Below are 19493 nucleotides of genomic sequence, written 5' to 3'. Positions count from 1 at the left end.
CGTATTAAGCTACGCTCAAATTTTGCTTCATGAAGTATCATAATCGACTGCTATATGTTTTCGTGCTAAGTTCGTCTGGCAATTCGAATATCGTCAGTTAATTTATTCCTGTACTTCATGAAGGTATTTAGGGCTGTTATGATTTTTCCGATGATGATGATGTTGCTGCTGCTGATGATGATGATTTTGATGATTGCATTTTATTGGCGCAAGCGATTCTAAAGCAAAAGAGCCCCAGGACATATGTGAACATGTTGCGATAAAATTTATGATTATTTTTTTTCTAATACAAGCAAGTATTTTACGGATTACCCAGGGTTTTATTATTCTGTTGTGAATTCCTTTTTCCTTAAACGGAAAGTGTTCTCTGGTGGGCGCGCCACCACAGAACATGGGTGCGCCATCAGCTTGCCGTGCAAAGATCCTGCCATTGTGGGTCCAGACCTAATTACAGTCTACTTCGCGCTTGCGCGCTGCAGCTCGGCCAAGTAGGCGCTTCATTTCAGGGAACACGCCGTACAGGTGCTCGTTCACGAACACCTCTGCTCGAGAATCGTTGCCGATAGCAGAACACTTCAGGCTTGCCGCGGGCGCGTTGTTCAGAAAACTATCTCGCTTTTGCCAGTGTGCAAATTGCCCTACCACGTTCTCTTTAGTTACATTCTTAGAAGCCGGAACCAGGCCCACACGCTCAATGTCGGCTGAGAGAAGCGCAACAATTAAGTACTCTCCAATCATGGTGGTCACTTCAGCTATTGCCACAAAAGTATTCTAGAGTATACCTTTAATTTCAATGTTTGCCTTCCGAGAATACTGCTCCGTTTGAAGTGTTTTGCATCCATCGCCTTTTATCTACCGTGTGACACCGGAGCAGAGTACGTGTTACTTAGCCTAACCTAACCTAACCTAACCTATGCCGTAATCTGCTCGTATTCTTTGTTGGCTTCAGACAACGATGCCTTGATGCCCCCTAATTCCTTGCGGGAAACTCTCCCAATACATTCCTTAGAGTCGTTGAACACTGCCCGCACTTCACTCTTTAATTCATAAAAAAATGTTCTGATCGCTTTTCACACTTTAAATGATAGAAACAGCCAGTGAAAGAAGAAATAAATTGCACTATGACAGTGGCACCTGTACTGCAACCGTAACCCGACAGCAACCCAGCACAGCGAAGGCACATCGAATACACATACGCTTTGAACTATACTTATGGCAGCAGCAGCAGCGGCAGGATACGAGAATGCATGAACAAAAAGTATGCAAATGTGCAACCACCCTGCGAATATCAGCAGAGCGTCGTTATCTGGTTCTTCCGTGACCGCTTGCCACCACTGACTCTACCAACACGAGCGAAGCATGACCTTTTTGACGCCTTCGAGATGCGGGCTATTGGGGGCGAGCTCCACCACTGGAAGATCTGGCGCCACCGTCGGCGGGGCGTGGCATGAGGGATCACGTGGACATAGCGGCCGCGTCGGCTGCTTCGGAAGCGCCGAAGCGAGCTGAAAACGAAAATTTAAAGTATCAGCTGCGCTGCGGTTCTGATTAAGTGGTAAGGCTTCACTGCCTTGCGTGTCTGCTTGACAACATTTAAAAGCAATATAATAGGTAGTGGCTGCCTTTGGCGGCGTGCAGCATGGTAGACTACTGACTACTGTTCGGTGCCGCAGTGCCGGACGTACGCAACGGAGCCCGGTGTCAGCCTTATTCACCGCAGGACAATGAGCTGCGTGAAGCTTGGTTCGCAAAACTTAGAACCGGCAGACAGCCATCGGCTGCAACTCGGGTATGCAGCAAGCACAGACGCGAGGAAGATTTCTGCTGCGGCGCCCAGACTGCGATGTACGGTACGTAGCAGAAAACGCGCACTGAGACGGTCACCCACACCCGCTGCCCGGCTAATGTCATGACGGTTTGGTCTATGAACTTGTTGATGCTAGAAGCGGGCAAGTTCACTGGAACGGAAAGCGAGCGGTAAGACGCACATTAAAAAAAGACATGGCGTATGGTCATATTTTGTAATGAATTATTGCACCGGATTAGGAAAAAGAAGCTGAGGGAAATCGCATGCTGATAAGACCGATAAACATACAGTGCGACGCAACTTGAGAAATAATATTCAAATGCGGAAGAATTTAGAAGACAAAAAAGATTAAATCCTCGCGACGGAACGTCACAGTCACCGTAGGCGTCGAAGTCTCTATAACGAAATTATTTTTGAACAGTCCTGATAGCGCCCACGCAACACCGGTTGCTAGTGTACTGTAAAATGGTTATACGGTGCGGCCTAAAGCTCACGGCACGGTGCGAAAACTCGCTCACAGCGAAAGGAAAACATTGTGCCGGACATGCATGAAGACGCGCAGTCGGTCTCTGCGAACCCATGCGATCGCTGCATTGAGGCTTCATTTCTTTATGCTCCATGTGGTTATACAGACAACCCACTATAAGAACATATTTCACACAGTTTGCTGTCCGCGTCTGCCCACCTTTCACGCAAGAAGCCGGTTTGAAACAGGCGCGCAGTAGCGTTCGCTGTACGGATTCGGTAAAGAGATAGCGTCTGTAAGCGATTATGTGCTTTCAGTTTGCGCAAGATTGTTATATCGACAATGAAAAACTTACCTCGTTTTGAGAGTGCGCACATAAATGTTCAGGAGCGCTGCCGCATGGTGTTTTTACTGAGCGCCGTAAGCGAAACCTATGAGGAGCGCGGCGCGTGATCCCTCATACTACGCAGGGCAGGCGCTTCCAACAGATGGCGACTGCGTAAGTCTTCGCCCCCAGTAACCCCTAAAAACTCACATCCACCGATCACAGATAGTAGTCGAGGACAAACGAATGTAGGCTGGCCGCAGGGAGAAAGAAAGCGTGCCGTCAACTCAAAAGCAATTAGTTCTTTAGAAGACGTTGCGAAATCGTCATCGCCTTTGCGATGCTCGTTGATGCTTGCCCGGTTTCGAGGTGTACAGCACAGGCAACGCGATGAGCGCTGCAACAGGCAAATATCGGCAGAACGTCGTTGTTCCTTGATTGCTTGCCACCACTACCAGGCAGGATGAATCTCTGCAGGGTTGCCATTGGCTGTTTTCGAGCAGACGCTCTTTCGACCGTAGCGCCAAGTTTAGGACTGAAGGGGACCTTCAGTCCCAAACGCTGGGCGACGCAGAAGCAAAATGGCAGCCCACACGATTGTTTACGTTGTCATGGCAACAGGAACAGCAGCCGCGAGGCGCCTCCTCTCCCTATCGTTTTTCTTTGAATTACTAAGGAACAGCGCCAACGAAGACGATCACAAGGGGGGAGAACGACACAGGACAAGCGCCATCCTGTGTCGTTCTCCCCACTTGTGATCGTCTTCGAATTACGAAGGAACGGCGCCAACGAAGACGATCACAAGTGGGGAGAACGACACAGGACAAGCGCCAACTTCATCTATCTTTATTCACCGAAAATTCAGCAAATATAAGGAAAATGACAGACATGCGCACAATGACCATAATGCATCGTCTGCCAAACCGTTCAAGATAGGACATTTCGCTTTTGAAGAGGGTCACGGAAGTATCACTAACACAGTTTTTTCCTCTTTTCTTTATAAGTAAGGCTTCCAAAACCTCACGTGCCTTTGTTTCCCAGCTTCTGCCAAGAATCTTTATCTCTCTGAACCGTGGTTCACACTTCCTGCAGTACTGGCATTGTTTTCGTGGCGAATGTTCTGCGGCTCTGTCACACGCAGTGCAAGTTGCGTAATGTTGCGAAAGATGCGCACCTCCTTCTTTCAGCGACCGCACATGTTCAGCTGCACGATCATTCACGCATCTGCCCGTTTGGCCCACATAGGTTTTCCTGCAGGTCAAAGGTATTTTATATACCACACCGCCACGCAGCCCATTGTCATTACTTCCGAGCTCGCGCGTGGTGCGCCGTGGGCTATGCGTTGGCACGCACGCAGTCTTTCTCATACTTATATTATACCAGCATGCGCCGGGACAAAATAAAAAAAATTCCACTTCCAACCGAACAGGTCTTTGGTTTCGCTTTAATGACTTCCTTTCCAAAAACAGATTTTTCTTATAACGTGGTGTGATACACGCTTAAAAAATGAGCAAAAGTGAAAGGTGCATGACATATACAAGAGTACTAAACACAAAAGTTCACAGACGGTGAAATTACAAAAGAAAGCGCTAGAAAACGCGAAGGCCGTTTCATGTAATAATAATATTTGGGTTTTTACGTGCCAAAACCACTTTCTGATTATGAGGCACGCCGTAGTGGAGGACTCCGGAAATTTTGACCACCTGGGGTTCTTTAACGTGCACCTAAATCTAAGCACACGGGTGTTTTCGCATTTCGCCCCCATCGAAATGCGGCCGCCGTGGCCGGGATTCGATCCCGCGACCTCGTGCTCAGCAGCCCAACACCATAGCCAAGGCCGTTTCATGTACACACATAAAAAAACAAGATCTTTATATAACGTCCTTAAGACCGAAATGTAGGCGAGCTTGTGATATATGCACTAAGATATTGCACAAAACCGGACGACATGTATCACATAGTCATGACAACTCACTGGTAATGGCAAAAACAATGACACGCAAAATTCCTCAAAAATAAAATGAAATGCTAACACTGTTTGCTTGAGAGCCATACCAAAAAAAAAAGAGCTTACTTATAAGTCTGCACGAAAGTATAGGAAATGCGTGACATGTTGATTACTGCTGAATAAATTGAAAAAGACATGGCAGAACAAAAACAAAATTGTACTAAAAACTGAAATACACATTATCACATTGTTTTGCATTTGGCCACAACTTGAGTAACGGTGGCAAGGGGAACAGAATGTAGTCGGCTCTTGCAGTAGCACATAGAAAACATTCGCTGAAAGGCTTCTTCCTCAATCAAAGACCAGGTAAAATGAGCCAACAACAAGACTTTTCTTTCGACCCGAACGCAATGCTTAGCAATAAAATTACGTCACTTAAGGCACTAAGTCGTATCTACTGGGCACTCCTTTGTATAATAAACACGAACTGCAAAAATCTGCATGTAGGACACTTGCAATGCTCATGCTTTCCAGAAGAAAAAAAAAGCGTATCGTGCCTATACATGAAGGTTGTTCGCGCGGTTTTTCCAGTGGCGGTTAGTGAGATAGTACGCAAAGACGAACAGTAATTTGTCAGCTGTTAATACGTTTATAGAACGTGATACATAGAAAAAGCACTAAGGGCGGTATGGAAAGCTGGGCAAGTTACTGAAGTTGCAGAAGGAGACTTGGCACAGAAAAACACAAGTCATAGACCAGGTGACAATGAGGAGGAACATCTATTTGTCAGCTTTCTGTACAGGGAAGAGCCTCATGGAGCACACACAGGGACAGGGCTGTGTTCGTGTACAAGCGCCTTCTGATGTGCTTGGGTCTGAGCGCTCACCTGTTGTCTCTACGCACCCTGAACAACCTTGCAGGGCTTGTTTTCGAGGTATTTGTGCACCACTGCAGGATGCACGAGCGGTAAGAGTCGTGAAACGGGTGAATCATCGCGGAGCACAAGCACACAGCTACCGAGGACCAGGAAACTGACGAAACTACCCCCGCCGGTCAACGCACAGCAGCGCACTCTTCGCGATAACAACAGAAAACGAAACATGAAACACCATGCAGCGGGCTGAGCTGGCGCCGGGCAGGTGGGGCCACACGGCGCGCGTACAGAGACAGTCGAAGGTGAGGGAGTAACGAGAAAGGGCAATTGGACAGGAGTTAGGGGGGGAAGGCTCGGCCACCTGGATCTACTACGATCTACGAGGCCATGCAAGGGAAACGGATTTTCGGGTTCGCCCAATACAGAGATGGCGCCAATTACCTCTGCCACGGAAACCGGGGAGTTTCCCCCCACTGCCACTACCGCTATCAAGGGGAGCGAAGTATGGCCCTTTTGAAGCGCACAAGATGCAGCCAAGAACTTCCAGATGTTCGCGTCCAGTGATCACAGATGGCGGTGGCGGACAACCGTAGGTAGGCAGGCCGCAGCGAGCAGCTTAGGGTGGCGTAAACTGAGGAGTATTTCTTAAAGAAGACGTTCCAACATCGTCGACAGATCGCCTATTGTGACGCTTGCTAATGATTGCCCGGATTCCAGGCGTACAGCTCAAGCAACGCGGCGAGCTATACAACCTGCAAATATCAGCAAAAAATTGTTCTATGACAAATTATCACCGCTGCCACTACGCGTTTTCGGTATAACGTTCCTTTCTCACCCGTTTCACGCCAACTTGGGCCATCCGGTATGTGCAACTCCCCACGTGAGACTAGGTGTGGATCCAGAATCAGTACGTGTCATTGGGTAGGTAGCCACATAGTCAAATAAAACGATAAGTAAGTTTTGAAAATGCCAGCTATTTATGGCTTTTTATCTGTGTGCCTGCCATCTGTGCGGTGTATAGATTTGAAAATAAAGTACAGGGGTGCTATGCAGGATGCGCCGAGTTTGGCGAAACTCGGGATCTTCACGAGCTCTGGCGACACCCCAAGATGAAAGCACGAATGGTACCGAGACACAGTTTATCTTTCGACAAGCCTCCAGTTTCATTGGTTTATCTAGATTCACTCTGGCTGGCTATCATTCCTTGGGCGTTGCCTTCTGGGCGGTCGACAAACTGGGGCTCACGTGATCATACCGTCGGTGCATGGTCGTGCCTTCTTTCACTTGTTTGTCGTTCCACCGAGTGCATTACATGCACAAGCGAGTTATAAAACAAACGCATTTAGTACAATATTATAAGTTAGTTTAACGTGGTTTAGAAGCATTTTAAAGCTTACAACATGTACACTGAATGTGCATTAGACTAATTTGTAATTTAGTACGCTTCGCATTATACCACGAGGGAACGCTGTGGTGGCGTCATCACATCCATTCACCGGGCGAGCATGGCGGCTAAACATCGAAGAGGCCCAGTGTAAACAAACTCGTACAACGAGCTTGCAGTGCGCGACTTAGTGATCAGGCGCGACGATGACCACTATTTCTTGGATAGTTCTGTTCCTCCGTGAGCAATCTTTCCGTGCACCCCGTAAGACTCCCAATAGCTTCGGCGATTTTACAGATCGCAACGCGCACCTACTGTTCACGACGCAGTGCTGAAGAAACAACTTGTCCGGTGTTGCTTCTGCGAGTGCGCCGAGTTCCTCCAATCTGCGTGACTGCGAGCGTCACGATTATTACATAGTGTGGGCAAAAGGCAGACAGCCTATATAGCTACGATGCGACAAGGAGGTGGTAGCGACGATAGATCTCGCTACCAACACAGTGAAGGAGACATCGACAAACTGCAGATAAGTATATTTCTACTGTTTCATATTTAGCATAATAAGAGTGCACGGATTGAGTCACTTTCGTAGTAACGAACTGAATGTCCAGCAGTTTAAAGAAGGCAGTGAGAACCAATGAGTGTTCGTGCTTTTACATGGAAGTGGGCCCGCGAAAATATGGAAAAGATGAAGGTAACCTTCACTAACTTCGTGAGAAAACAAATTCAGGAGTGACATTAAGCCCGCAAAATTTATGGAAGAGTATCTTTATCCAGGTGAAATATCAATAGCAGGTACTGATATAAAGCAGGAAACATATACAAAAGTTTCATGGGTTGAACAGCACATGGAAGGCATTACCGAATCGTGATCGCCACGTTACCGATATCCTTGAAAAAAGTTTAGAATCATTGCATTCTACCGGTTATGCAATATGGGACATAAACCCGGAGGTTAACAAAAAAACTTGAGATGTCAAGGACTGTGCAGAAAGCGAAGTAACAAAAATTGTTGGAGATAGCATTAAGGCAGGAAGACAGTGGCGTAGTAAACCGTGGCAACTGATATGCTAGTTGAGATAAGGAAAAAAAAAGGAATCGGCAGGCAGGCCATGCACGTATTCGATCACTTGTTGCCAATTCATAACAGGTGATTACATAAGCATGACAGAATTGATGTCAAGGAGAGAGAACTACAGCCGAGGATGGCAGAAAATTGCGTAATGGGACAAAAATATGATGTTTGTAGGCCTAGGATGCAATCAGCTCGTATAAGACGGGATTGTAGGGTGAGGCATTTGTTCTGCAGCGAACAAAAATAGGTTTGTGGTGCCGACAGCAGAGACTCGTGAAGGTGCGGGGCCACCTCAGCTGCTGGCCCACTAATCAACATGACAATTGGCTCTGAAAAAGAAAACCCCAGTGATGAAAAATAAAGCAACGTTGTCCCGACACATTGTTTTATTATGCATACTACATAAAGGTTTCCACAGTTAAGGGCACTTATTACTAATAGTGCAACGAGCACTTTTCTTTTTAAATAATGGTTTGTATGCGGCTGATTTATTCCAATACACTTTTTTTGCAGCAAAACATTCTGCTGCTGGAGGCACTCAACTGCCTGGTGGCAGTAGGCGAGCGCCAGGCACGTGCTCTTGAGAGTGTGGCAAGGTCCAGAGGGCTGCTCTGCAACAGTAGTATCGGTGCCCTCACTGCTCTCCTGTTGAAACCACAAAGGCACCTTATAAAGGAGCTTTCAGTTTAATATTTTGTTTATTATTCAAGAACAAGAATAAAATTATTGCAGTAAACATTGTGCTGTGCATATTAGGAGACTTGTAACATGCACTTGGTGTCCCTTCAAAATAGGCAAAAACGTAAGACAACCTGTGCCACTCTTGGACCATGTAAATAAAAAATACACTAATGCAGCATACACATTGTGCTGCTTGTTCTTTCTATGTGCAAGAATACAGTGTGTGTTGATTAGCCACAAGATGAACGGTGTGTGTAATTCACAATGAAGACAGGAAACAGCAGGAGCTTAATAATGCTATCACCTATAGACTGTGCATATGACTGCAACACTCCCCGATTCAAATGTGCCATTACATGCATGTTCGATACCACATATTTTTTAACATTGTCTTATAATTGCATGTACTATATTTCACTCATCTTAAGCCCTTCCATAGCACACTTCTGATGTATCCATTTCATAGGCCAAATAATTGTACACTTTGTCCTTTTGTGTTGTATGAAAAGCAGCATCCTTTACAGTCGGATAAAACTTCAGAAGACAAGAGAGGCCCCGCCCAGATGACCAAAGCGCAGCAGCTGATTGCCTCCACGTCTAAAGAAATAGTCCCTCTCCAACGAGCAGGTATAGTCTGTCCGGCGGCACGATGTCAGTCTAGTGTGCGTGCCCATTGGTGCAAGCTTGTGTTCACCTGCCTTAAAGTGCAGATTCCGCAGCCTCCTAAAGTTGTATCCGACTATAGAAACACGTAATGCCTTGCACCAGTTGCATAGACTTCTGCAACTTGATAGCACACAATGATCAGGAGCAGAAATCTATAAAGGAATCCCAGCAAAGCTGGCTGGCCACACTTCCATTATGAGGGGCTGTAAAAAGGTCTCGCCAAATATTCCCATGACGTCCTTGAAAAAGAGGTGGTGTTTGGCACTTCTTTAGAATCAAAAACAGATTACAGTGAATCTTGTGTAGCACGTCAAAACAAACTGAGCATGGTTATCTGCACAGCATGTAATGGGAGGTTGTGCTTCACATAGGATACAAACTGCTCTGTCCAGTACAATTTCGAGGCCGCTATGGCACCTATTATGTCAACAGCGTCAATATACAAATTACACTTTTCACAGGCCATTGATTTCACCATTATTTTTGTATGATGGTTCTTTCAATCAGTGCTTGTATTACATGAGCAGGTGGATTTGAAAGCAAAGCTTTGTTTGCAAACCTTCCGACTTCCGTAATTGAGTGGCAAGGCACTGGCATGTTGTCGAATAGCTCACACTTCCTCGGTCCTGCACCAAAGAAGCCGAATGCTATATTTGAAGTTGGATCGCACAACAATTCAACGGCACACAAAGAAGAGTAACACACACAGCAGAGCATTCTCCTGTGTATTTTTCTTCTTTGTGTCCCATCAAATTGTTGTGCAATTAAACTTCAGGCTTTCATACCAATACACCCAGTCTTCAACCTCACCAATGCTCTAGTTATTAGGCCACAATGGTGCACATCTTTGAAATTTCCTAACACAAATTAGCTCTCCAAAATATCACAAGTGTTAAATTTTGCAGCACAGGTGTATGTACGCACGTGCCATATTCTTTACCACTAAACTCACAGGAATCAAAGGGGCGAGCATTAACCAGCCTTGCTGCTGCCGTTACCATTATCATCATGACACCAATGGAAAGACAGTGCCACGTTTCAGTAAAGGGAGTGCCGGAGGGAAAGGTGTGACAGCGAGGGCTTACAATAAAAATAACGGTTACGAGACATGTTCAATGCCAATATATGCTGCATGTCGCTCATCCTACTTTGGCACTGCGGCGAGCATTTACTCGTTTGAGCATATCACGTTTTGTGTAATTATTGCTCTAAAGCTGTACAAATGGTCTATTTGCTCTGCAATTTTTATTTTTATCATGGTGGGTCAAAGACCCACTTTTCATTGGCATCTGCACCACATTTCTCCCGATATGTAATTTTGCCTTGGTGGTTCATGACATCTTCACGTACCGAGAGTTCTGCAGAGCATTGGATGTGCGTTGCTCTACTGCTTAAGAATTAGAGCCCCATTATGAGACGGAAATATACAATTTATCCATCCAGAATAACGCCGCCCCCCCAAAAAAAGAAGATACACTGAACCTCTGGCACATGCATTGACAGTGAACAGAGCAAACAATCTGAAGTATTCTCTTCATGCAAGGCAACACACTAAGATTCTCAATGCATTTTCATTTCCCCACACATGCGTAGGCACAACCGGCTTGGTGCAACATCCACATCTCGCGCTGCAACAAATTGTGCAATGCCTCGCTGTTTCGTAGTGCGGCCGATAGATTACGCATAACCAAAATTCAGCATTGTGCATACTAAGTAACTTCACCAATGAAGAACCCCAAGTTCATTATGAGATTAGGATTCATAGGTTACTTCACATAATTTGTGATATCCATTTATCTATTTGTACTTAATTAACCTCTTTCCCAAGAAAATGAGACATTTGGAAGGCACCCTGACAGACAAGTAGCACAATCGGCAAAAAGTCATCAACCAGCGAAAAAGTTAGTATCATAAGCAGCCGCATGTGAGATGTCGCTAACACAAAATTTAAGTCGGCTACACAGAAGTGACAAATTTGGCAATATGGCGTGTCTAAACATTGCTTCAATGTTAATCACAGTAACGCTGACACTGAAGGCGCCTTAATTCCTACGTACGTTCCGTCGACACACCCGACTACGTTCGTAATGTTCCCACGAAGTAGGAAGCATTCTTTTATATATGCCCGCTCAGCCGCAGTATTCTCAGCCGCTCAGCCGATGCGGCTGACGCTCAGCCGATGCGGCACCGCTTACGCACTGCCGCATCGATAAGCGCGTCAGACACATCTCGGACACAGTGGCTAACAGTAGTTTGATGGCGTCCACTGCAACACTCGGCGCCGACGCTTCCCTGAAAACTCCCAGTCCCGTAGAAACGGAGGGCACAGATGACTTGCTCTACGACGGTGAGCGAATGAAGCCCGCCACGCTGTCTCCGCAGACGAGAGTCTTCGCCTTGCTCGTCACACAGCCAGCGCACTGATGTCTTCGACAGGCGAAAATGACGCTGAAACTCCCCGTCGGTCATGTAGGTGAACGGGTCCGGACGGTCATACTGCCGCTTGCTGCCGCTCGATGCAATGAAACAGGCTGCTGCTGCCGCCGCCATGTTCCCGAGTTGAACTCGGAGGGGGTTTCGCGATGTACGAGTTTAGCACGAGTTCGCCTGTCAATCAAAACCAGAGGTCACGCCCCGCGCGAGGTGTGTAACTCTTGTGCGCGCACCCACAACAGTTGGGCCACGCCCAACTTATCTTCCGGCAACAGTGACGCGGTGTCGAGCTGAGAGGCATCAACAATCTTGACCGCCGACTTAAACACGCACAACGCACTGTCATCGGTGATGTACTGAGCACCACTATCAAAAACAAAGCGTTGACTGTCGCTGGCTTATGCATACATCTTCTCGGGCTGAGATGGCCCCACAACACGGTTTCATTGCCTGCATTGTGGCGACGTTGCACACAGTAAATAATTATCAGCACGTCACTGTAGCTGCTTGCAAGGCGTAGATGCGCCGAGGGGGACGACGATGCTGAGGAGTGCGTATTGCAGCAGTCGTTTGAGATGGCTGCTCTGTCATCGGTGATGAAACGGAGCCACAGCGTCGTAAACACGATCAGCGTCCGAGAATCACTCGCTCTCCTAGACCCAGTGCAATGGCATTTCTTTATCACAAGCACTGCGCACTCAACAGTTCCAACACCTTTCTCCGTTCGAAGTCTGATTTCATAACTGCACACAAGAGCCCTCACCTGCCAAAATGCGAGTGCCGCGGTGTCGTTACGATATCCTTCTGCGATCGCTGCTGGCTCCAGCAGAGGTAATCCGCAAGCACCTTCGACTGCACAACACACTCATATACTGCGTACATGCGCTCAGAGGCACCTTCACTGGGCAAGCGATGACAAGCGATGAATTGTGTCGCTGGGAAGCACGCACTTTTCGCAAAGTATCGCAGAGACTTCGCGCACAAAGATAAACTGGTACATTTTCACTGAACTGCATCACTACGCACTCTAAAATGACATGCCGCCATTTTGCAGCGACAGCTGCTGTGTCGTTTTTAGTTGGTAAAGAAGGGGGCTTAATAGCCTAGTGAACCGCCTGCGATGAACAGCCGTACCGCGGCGCTGCGTGTCTATTCCCCTAATAGAGAAAGAGTGGCCATGACCCTCCATGGATCATGACCGACTTTATTGAGAATAGCACTGCAGCGCCCCTAGGCGACTTATCACCGTATGAACGCCCTCGTGCGTGCGACCCGTTTCAATGTACCGCTTCTAAGCTTTCGCCTCACTGTCGCCACTCGCGGCAAGAAGTGCAAAATTTAATAATTTGCTCAATCTCCGTTTGTCATCACAAATTTCTAGCATTGAAAACGAAAAACAGATACCTAAAGAAATAAAAATGTTCGTCATTTTATTTGATGTATTTTAACGTATTCGTTTTAGTGGAAGTGTAGGTGCAAAAATGCACCGCATGTACCCTGTTCGCATTCGACGAAGGAAAGAAAGATAGCACCAGAAAGAGGAGGCACGCCCTTGACGCGCCCGGGAAAGGCGTGGCAAGTGACTCACGGAAAGTGTGCAGACAGACAGCGGGACAGTCACGGAATCGCTAAGTTGCGATAATCCGTTGATAACAATACGCGGCGCTGGCGCGTTTCGTTGTGCAGCCTTCTGCGCTTGAAAGGTGGAAGCAGTGTGCCGCGCAGGGTGCACTCGTGTTGTCATACGCGGCTTTTTGTCTACATATTTTTTTGCCTGCAGCTTCGGCGCGTTTCACGCTATCTCCGTTCACTGACTGCCGTCGAGCAAACTCGGGTAAAACTCGGGTGAACGAGAAACTCGGCGCATCCTGCATAGCACCCCAGGTGAAATAGTTGAAGTCGGCCACAGTGAAGCGAAAAAGACGGCGTCAAAAGCAGCCGAACGTGGAGAAATGAAGTGAACGGTATGCAATAAGAGAGTGCATTGAGTGGCGATAATTGCCCTGCAAAGAAACGAAAATGATGTCCGTGAAAAAAAATGAAGACGTCGACAATACAGAAGTAAATAACGTGGCAAGATGGTTGCGTCGCTTCGCTGCTTCGAGGTTAATCGCATTAACATCTGCAATCATGCTGAGAAAAGTTCTGCATGCATTTTACTGCGACTAACATTTTCAGGAAACTTCGCCTACTCTTTTTCCCTACGCGGACGCCACTAGGAGAGAACCTTCCTCTTTTTCTTCATTACCGTACGATCGTTTCAGTCTTTCATTTCCTTGGGTACAGCGGCCAACCACGCGATTACAGCACCTGTTCTGGGACTGAGTCATTACGTAACAAAGAAGAAGAACGCTGGAGAATGTCCCAGACGGTATCGGGTGCGTCGAGTCCGCGGAGTCCTCAGCCGTCGCATTCGGGCGTCGAGCTCGACCGCGCCTCGCTGAGTTCGCCGACTTTTCCGGTCAGGGAAGGACAACACGGCAGTGATTCGAGGACGACATCTCCTTCCACTCGTCCACCAGCCGTGCCCTTACAGAGGAAGGTAAGGAGCTGCGGCTGAAATCTACATACGAATGAGAATTCTGCCGGGCCCAATTGACAATTTAGGCATTAATTACGCTACAGCTGCTGCCCTTACATTTATATAAAGCCATAATGTATTGTTCGACCTTCCGTGATGCCCGTGGGTTTAGCCAATAAAACACTTGTCTAATAAGAGATAGATAATTTAATTGAAAGAAGGCAGAGAGGTCGGCCTGAGTTAAGGTGCTCTAGCCTGCTACTCTGCACAGGGGGAGGGGGAACGGGGACATAAAGATGTGATGAGGGATGATGATGACATAGAAAGAGGGATGCGCAAACGTGAAAGCAAGTTCAGCACTCTGATGATAAACATTCACAAATGTCAACCATGAAGCCAAGAGGAGGTTTCGCATCAAGTCTGTAGTCAACAATTTGAGTGAACTTAAATATAGAGGCGCTAGGACGAAGCTGGTGTGGGCCTCCCCTGCGTGAACAGCACGAGATCTTTATAGCATATAAAGAGCTGCGATAAGCGGCTCTAGCACGGCGAGCACTTGTAGGGCACTTTTAGCGGTCGGAGTCTCGAGACCACCGAGAGTCACGCACATTGATTCTACTAGGTGCTTCAGCATTTTTTGTACATTCTCCTTCTCATTGTGTTCATCTCCTTGCTTACCCGTAGTGCCACCGGTTTCATTGGCCCTATAATTCTTGGCTTCATGGCGCAGAGGACCGCCAGTGCCTGCTGGCACGGCCATGGGCCTAGAGGGCAGCAAAGGCCATTCCGTGTCTGTATCAGCCGGTGGAGGTTAATGTTTGCCGCATACTCTCGTCGGCCTTGAATTACCAGTAGACGCCGTTACCGTCCTTGATGCACGCACAGGCAGAGGTGGTCGTGGTACCTGTGCCACGCTAGGTAGTTGTCCTGAAATGATTTTGTAATGCTTCTGTCGCAAGCGTTGGACACTTTAGCGAACAGATTCAGCAGCCTCTTTACGTGAAGATTGGTCTCTTGCCATTTTTCGAAGAATACAAACCTCTTGTTTGATCTTCGGGCATTCCTTCGAAGTCGCTTCGTGAGAGCCTACCTGTCGTCTAACCTCAGATCTCAAGAATAGATGCTCCAAAATCATCGCATACTCAGTGTGGCCAAGGAGTCTCCTCCATTCCCACCTACACCTCTCACAACGTTTTGCGCACTCTTTCCTTGCTCATATTGTACTGCCTTCTTAACAAACTGGCGCTAACCTCTCCCATGACTTCATCTGCTCTGCGTGCTCCTACAGGTACGATGTCGCGGGTCAGACTTTTTACCGCGTGTCCATATTTTCGTAGATGCGAAAAAAAAATCGTGTGCCGATTTATGACCGAAAGACCACGCAAAAAAGTGGCCCATAAGCAATACTGACTGCCAAGTGACCAATTTATTGATCTTCTCACAGCTAACCTTGGGTGACGCAGAAATAAGAAGCATCCTATCACTCACTTATGAACAATGTTCCCCGCTCAGGGTAATTACGGGTGAGCTGACACGTGAAGATCATTTGCAACATAGCGAAAGCCTTGTACATTTCTCAAGCACACAGGTAAATAAATATACGTGCGCAAAATATGAACGTGTAGTTTATAGCATGGCATGTCGTCTATGGTCCGCTGAGGGACATGGACAAACGGCGGACGCAGGGACGAAGCGTCGTGCGCAGATACAGTGATTAGCGCGGTCCGGTCACCTGACAGACCGCTGCAAGCGACGTCAGTGCAGCACTTTAATCTGCTGAACGCGTTTTACCATGAATGTGCATTATATATATCTATATATATATATATATATATATATATATATATATATATATATATATATATATATATGTCTGTGTGCAAAATGGCGTATGAGGCTTATTGTAAAAAAATAGCAAGTTTAGCAACTGTGTAAGCACACCAGTCACTCCGTGCAAAATATAGGTATGTTCAGGGTTGGAAGTGGCAGCGAGGTTTCGCATTGGACTGCACCTGTTCGGAGGGTGTTTAACAATACGCGGGGGCAACATGTCCGGGTCATGTAACAAGTGAAACAACTGCGGCTGCGCAGCAGAAGCATTGCTGGCAGCAGTACGCGCTTCGCAACGCTCGCGTGGTTGGGTGCGCTGCCAGCGGCATTGCAGCCAGTGCACCTCGAAAGCAAGGTGCAGTGGATGCAATAGAAACCTACGAATGGATGGCATGCCAAGACCTCTTCCCAGAGGCATAATTTATTGCAGCACGATTGTAGCGCGACCAGGTGAAAAGGGGGTAGAGCACTGCAACAAGACAACCAATGTGAAAGAAAAAAAAACGACGTTCCAGAATCTGTAATCAAGATGTTGCGAAATAAGGTAACAACTTCCTTCAGTTCTCAGTTTCAGTTTATTTCTTTAATAAGTGGAAATATATGCTTACATAAGTACACAGAAGCAGGTCCCAGGGCATGTAGCTGAAAGGGGACCTCCTTAGAGATAACATTCGCGCAGTAAAATAAGCAAGCTTTGAATTTCTTGTTTTTACATCAGAATATATGACTTCGTTTTTGTTGATCCCTATCAACTATTGCCTGTGGCACAACAGATAGTCGGCATGTGCAAGCCTCCATAGAGATACACCTACGGCATTGGTTCCACTGGCTACACGAGTGCGGCTAGTGTGTGAACTAGGTATTTTTTTTAATTGGTGTAGAGGTGTAGCTCCGCCAAATTACCCGGCTCATTTATACACACACGCGCACACACACACACACACACACACACACACACACACACACACATATATATATATATATATATATATATATATATATATATATATATATATATATATATATATATATATATATATATATATATATAAACATATGATGGCGTAGTTTAAAAACTACACTTTCAACTCCGCAGTTGTTTGGAGTGCCGGCCGCGGATCATAACGTGACATGCTGGTGTTGCAAGCGCGTTGAGCCAATTTGCCTGCCAACCTCGGCACTCTCTGTGAACACATGTGGCGAAAACATCGACCGTTCGCTGCGAGGTTGGCAGCGATGTGCTGGAGTGGTCGTGTCACAGAAGTTGAGTTAAGTTTTCGAGACGATAAAACAATTTTACCCACTCATACAGGTTGTTTCAGACTGCGTGCTGTATTGTATGCAGAGAGAAGGTGTCTTTGTGAGCTGCACATATGCGAGGTATTTAGCTGCAATTTGTCTTGATTTCCTGCTGAACGGAAACTCATACACTGGCTTTCATAATTAGGCAAAGGCATATATACATATCTAATACGCGCGCAGTCAGGCCTTTTTAGTCTGCTGATGATGAAGGCGACGCACCGTCCACGGCTACTCTGACTGGCAAAAGTACAGTCATCCATATGTATTACACGACATCACAGCTTCTGTCTCATTCTGATGCCAGTATCGCTCTCATATCTGACAACTGAATACAACACCATGAACATGACCACTATTTTATTTATATACGCACAGGGTGGCTCAGCTAACTTTATCCAGAGTTTTAAAATATGCCTACACACTCTAAGACGACGCAACCAAATGCGTGTTACTCACTTTTGTATGTTGTGTGTCACGCTTTTTCTTGTATTTTGCTTATTTAGATAATTAGTCAAGAAGAATTAACCAACTTCGGAAGCAACGAAGTTAGGCAAAAAATCCCCATTACAACGTTGTACGGCGCTTTGTAAAACGTGCAATTTGGCAGTTTCTAACGTTCTATCTATTCAGTATTATGATTTGGTCAGGTTACTGCGACTGCCCATGAAATACAAAAAAACGATACCTCGTGGCATACCTGACGTACAAATACCACCTGGCATGCAAACGAACATAGCATCTAGCAGGGTGTGCTGCCACTTAAAGGGCGACAGGGCAATGACAAAGGCATTGGCTGTGCGATTTACTCCAGCGATGTGCTTCCCTCGCGGCGGTTCACGATAGCGATAAGCAGACGCAGCGGCTGCTGACCCAGATAGATGGAACGTTCGCTTGTGCGTGGAACACTCGGGAGCAGTGCAATCAAGAGGCGCAAGCGGGCATGGTACGTGGCGCTTTTTCTTTCTTTTTTTTTTGGTAATTCGGGGGCATCCGCAGTAAGCTGCAAAACATTAATACCTAATAGATAGAAACACAGAAACTGTTTACTCGGACGTTTTACAATGATTCTGCAACTTTCTAATAGGAATTTTTTTCCTAGCTTCATTGCTTCAGAAGTTGGTTTATTTATCTTGACTTGTTACTTAATTTATAGAAATACAAATATAGCGTGACGCACTACATACAAAAGTGAGGAACATGCATTTGGTTGCGTTTTGTCAGAGTGCATCGGCATATCTTTAAACTCTGGCTAAAATTCGGTGAAACACCCTGTATGTACATACATACATACATACATACATACATACATACATACATACATACATACATACATACATACATACATACATACATACATACATACATACATACATACATACATACATATACAAGGTATCCCAGCTAACTCGGACCAAGATTTTGAAAAAAAAAAACCTATGCGTTCTTCAGAACAGAAATCGCGTGGATGTTGTTAGCGTTTATCTAAACGTACAGTACCATTTTTTTGCTCGTAGGTTTCAAGTCCGCTGACCTTGCAGGCCATGCCACTGGTCCATGCCGCCCTACCCACTGAAAATACGGGGCCAATTATTCTTCCGTCAAAGATACCACCCCACACAATGAATGACCATTAATACTGGTGTCTTGTCTGTGTCACCCAATGCGGGTTCGTATCGCTCCAGTAATGTGCATTATGGAGGGTGACTTGAATTTCTCGAGAAGGTTGAATCATCTTTCTAGAGCACTTTGTCAACAAAATCCGGTATTTCATCACTGTTCACACGGATCCATATGTAGAAATCAAGCCGCCATAGAAAGTCTCTTGCAGCTTTTGATGCAGTTGGAAGTGATACGGATGCCTTTCAGCCTTCCTAAGAACTCTTGACACTGCAGATTTTGAAATGCCTGCCTCATCACTCACATCATGCACGCTGGAACGAGGGTTTGCAGTCATGCAAGGCAAAATGTCTCCTTCAGCCTCTTTACTGGTGGTAACCTTTCTGTGCTGCGTCTTCTTAAAGCTACCTATTTCTTTAAACTTCAAGTAACTCCTCATAATTGTGTTCGCGCTAGGTCTTCCCCTGCAATGCCAATTTCGGCATACCTTGGCAGATTTCCTCTTGTCGCCCCGTGCAGCTGCTAAGGCCAAGACCATGTTCGCCTTCTGCTCGCTTGAGTACG

This window comes from Dermacentor variabilis, chromosome 3, assembly GCF_050947875.1.
Source record: "Dermacentor variabilis isolate Ectoservices chromosome 3, ASM5094787v1, whole genome shotgun sequence".
In the NCBI taxonomy this organism is placed as follows: domain Eukaryota; kingdom Metazoa; phylum Arthropoda; class Arachnida; order Ixodida; family Ixodidae; genus Dermacentor; species Dermacentor variabilis.
This window is presented reverse-complemented; position numbering follows the sequence as displayed.